We start from the raw sequence: 3,733 nt of genomic DNA, 5'->3' as shown, positions 1-3,733 counted from the left end.
ACATATTCTAATCACTACCTTTGGGATTACTTTCCTATTAGGGGAGATTTATGTCCCTTGTTCCAGACCTTTTCTCTGTTGCTTACATAAAAATACTGTTTTCCACAAGATGTCTGTAATTTTCTTTAAAATTTGATTCATTGCTAGTACCTGATCATCAGATATCATGCTATACACGTTTAGATTGTTCATCAGTACCTAACATGAAAATTACACAGTATACAAACTGACATCCATATATACTTAAACACATATATTCATATTTTAGTATATGCAATTCAGTTAGAATATTGTTCTATTTTGTTTATTTGTACTTTCAACAAAGATTTATCAAACACTACGCATTAGACACATTTTTGTCTGAGGATAGAGAGAAAAATGGAGAAGACACAAGTTGGCCTGAAGACACCACAGCCAATGAAGAAAGACAGACCCATAAACAATTATCTGTATCACTGTATGGCAAATGCTATTAGAGATCTGATGACAAAGTGCAATTGCAGTCATAAAGATGCATGATGGATACACAGGACAGGATACATTGAGCATGCATGAGATGCAATTTTTTGACAGAGCAATGGAAAGGACATTCTGTTTTACACAGTGGAAATGACTCAGTGGCTACCACGGTGATTTGGGAAAAGGTGCTTCGTGAAGGTAAGAACAACAGATGTATTTAGCCAGAGTGAAAAGTGCAGAGTGGTACATGGGAAGTTAGAAAGGAAGCTTGTAGATAGATTTGAGAAATATCTGTGAATAGAATCCAAAGCTCACAAGTTTTAGTTTTTCCTTAGGAGATGGAGATAGTGATCCAGGTTGGTTTAAATGCCATAGAGAAATTTGCTCTGGGTGTTTAGTCATCTGATGGTTATTTAATAAATTATTTCTAAGAGCTCTTCTTCACCAGGTGATGGCTAATAATCGGAGCCAGAGTTTCCTTTCTGAAGAATCTGATAGTCTTTGAAGGAGAAAACTATTTAAGTCAACAATTTATGTCTAATATAACAAAGGCTATGAGAGAGGAAACAACAGAGTATAATGGACATATAGATGAGTTGTGTGATTCAGAAAAAAATCAATAAAGGCTTCTTTAAGTGTTTAGTTTTGATGCAGGAGTAAAACTTAGCTAGATGAAAAAGGAGGCCTGGAAGAGATCATAGAGAAATAGTCTAAGGCTGGAATCATTATACATGCCTTCTAATTTTCTGACTATAGTAAAGTCCACGACTTGAGGTATTCTGAGATGTAGCCATAGAAGTAGGAAAGTATCAGTTCATGATCTTGGATACAGAACTAAAGAAGTAGCACTTTATACCAAAAGACATAGAGAGCCAATGAAATTCTTTAAGCAGATAGATAACAAAATCAGATTTGAATTTTGGGGCACTCATTTGGCAGCAGTGTGTGAAGAAATTGACCGAGAGTTTTGAGCAGCACTTAACTACAGAGTTGTCTTAGATTGTATTCCCCAAGAAGAGACCCTCAGGAAGAATCATTAGAGAAATGATATGGGGACCAGAAGGAAGTCATTAAAATGTTTATTATAAAGCCAGTTACTCCTGCGGGCAATTTTGTAAATGAGGTCCCCTGGAAAACTCTGGGAGAAAATGTAGACACACCCTCAGCGTTGTCACAACAAAGGGGAGAGGAAGCTAGGCTATTTTTCCTCTAATTCCACATCTGTCCCTTATTAAGGGCTTCTTCTAGAAGCATTATCTCTTGAGCATTTCTGGGTTGTCTTCATGCAGACTGACCTTGGTCCCAAGGCCAGATGAAAGTCCTCAGACTGAGAGTTTCAGGTGTTTGTAGGAAGCAGCCTTCATATGGTAGCTGTATGGATGAGGTATTGGCATCATCAGCTACAAGAGCTAATCAGATGGGAAGCACTGAAGGTCTGGACTTAGGCCATAATAATGGGAATCCAGAGAAGGCCAGATCATCACTTTAATAGGATCTGACTATGGATTCATTGTTAGGGATGAATCATCATTGATGACTTCCTAGAGATTAGATAGATTTAAATTTTTTTTTGAGTATAATTGACACAAAATGTTACATTGGTTAAAATGTACAGCATAGTGATTTGACAAGTTTATACATTATATCATGCTCACCACATGTGTAGCTACCATGTGTCACCATAAATGTGATATGACAGTATCACTGACTGTATTTCCTGTGTTGTGCCTTTTGTTCCCATGATTATTCATTCCATAACTGGAAACTGTATCTCTCACTCCCTTTCACCCATTCTGCCCATCCTTTTACCCTCTACCCTTCTAGCAACCATCAGCTTGTTCTTTGTATTTATAGGTTTGATTCTGCTATTTGTGTATTTATTCATTTGTTCTGTTTTTACATTCCAATAATTATTAATTATTACTCAACCACAAAGAGGGATGAGATCTTACCATTCACAATAACACAGATGAACCTAGGTAATATCATGATAAGTGAAATAAGTCGTACTGAGAAAGACAAATGCCATATGATTTCACTTACTTGTGGAATGTAAAAACAAAACAAATGAATAAATAAATAACATAATTATTTATATTATATTTCATCATGAAAAGTTACTCTTTAATCCCCATCATCTATTTTACCCATTCCCCACTCACCTCTGCTCTGGTAACCATCAATTTGTTCTGTTTCTTGGTTTGTTCCTTTTTCCCCCCTTTATTTGTTTTGTTTCTTAAATTCCACATATGAATGAAATCCTATGGTTTTTGTCTTTCTCTGTCTGAGTTATTTCACTTAGCATAATACCCTCTAGGTCTATTCATGTTGTCACAAATGGTACATTCTTATCCTTCTTAATGGTTGCATAATATCCTGGTGTGTGTGTGTGTGTGTGTGTGTGTGTGTGTGTATGTGTGTGTGTGTGTACACACATACATGTCACATCTTCTTTATCCATTTATCCATAGATATTTGGGTTGCTTGCGTATCTTGGCTGTTGTAAATAATGCTGCAATAAACATAGGGGTATGTGTATCTTTTAAAATTAGTGTTTTAGTTTTCTTTGGGTAAAAACCCATAAGTGGAATTACTGGATGCTGTTGTCTTTCTATTGTAAATTTTCTGAGGAATCTCCATACTGCTTTCCACAGTGTCTACACCAGTTTACATTCCCACTAGCAGTGCACAAGGGATCCTGAGGATTGATGGTTGGGAGGTGGGTGGGAGATGGTCTAGGAGGGTGATGGGTATTAAGGAGGGTACTTATTGTGATGAGCCCTGGGTGTTGTATGTAAGTAATCAGTCACTGAATTATAATCCTGAAACCAATATTGCACTGTATGTAATTAACATAAAAATGTATTGAGGCCTCTTTTGTGGCACACCATATGTATTCTGTAGAATCTTCCATTTGCACTTGAAAAGAATGTGTATTGTGTTGTTTTTGGATAGAACATTCTGTATATATCAGTTATATCCGTTTAATGGTTCATTCAGACCCACTGTTTTCTTATTGATTTTCTGTCTGGATGATCTATCCATTGATGCAAGTGAGTGTTAAGTCCCTTGCTATAATTGCATTACCACCAGTTACTCTTTTTTCTCTTTTTGCTTTATGTATTTAGATGCTCCAGTGTTTAGAGCATAGATATTTACAGTTGTTATATACTCTTACTGGATTGATCCATTTATCGTCATGTAATACCCTCCTTTGTTTCTCATTACAGTATTTATTTTAAAATATGTTTTGTCTGATATAAGTACTGCTACC

General features: G+C 36.0%; 1 protein-coding gene across 1 annotated transcript in view; it reads left to right on the top strand.

The window, feature by feature from the left end:
* The window catches only part of IL1RAPL1 (interleukin 1 receptor accessory protein like 1), a 639,823-nt gene that overhangs the window by 25,375 nt on the left and 610,715 nt on the right, over positions 1-3,733 (top strand). The gene's annotated exons all lie outside the window — the stretch shown is intronic.

Source organism: Crocuta crocuta, unplaced genomic scaffold (assembly GCF_008692635.1).
Source record: "Crocuta crocuta isolate KB4526 unplaced genomic scaffold, BGI_CrCroc_1.0 scaffold486, whole genome shotgun sequence".
NCBI lineage: Eukaryota > Metazoa > Chordata > Mammalia > Carnivora > Hyaenidae > Crocuta > Crocuta crocuta.
This window is presented reverse-complemented; position numbering and strand designations above follow the sequence as displayed.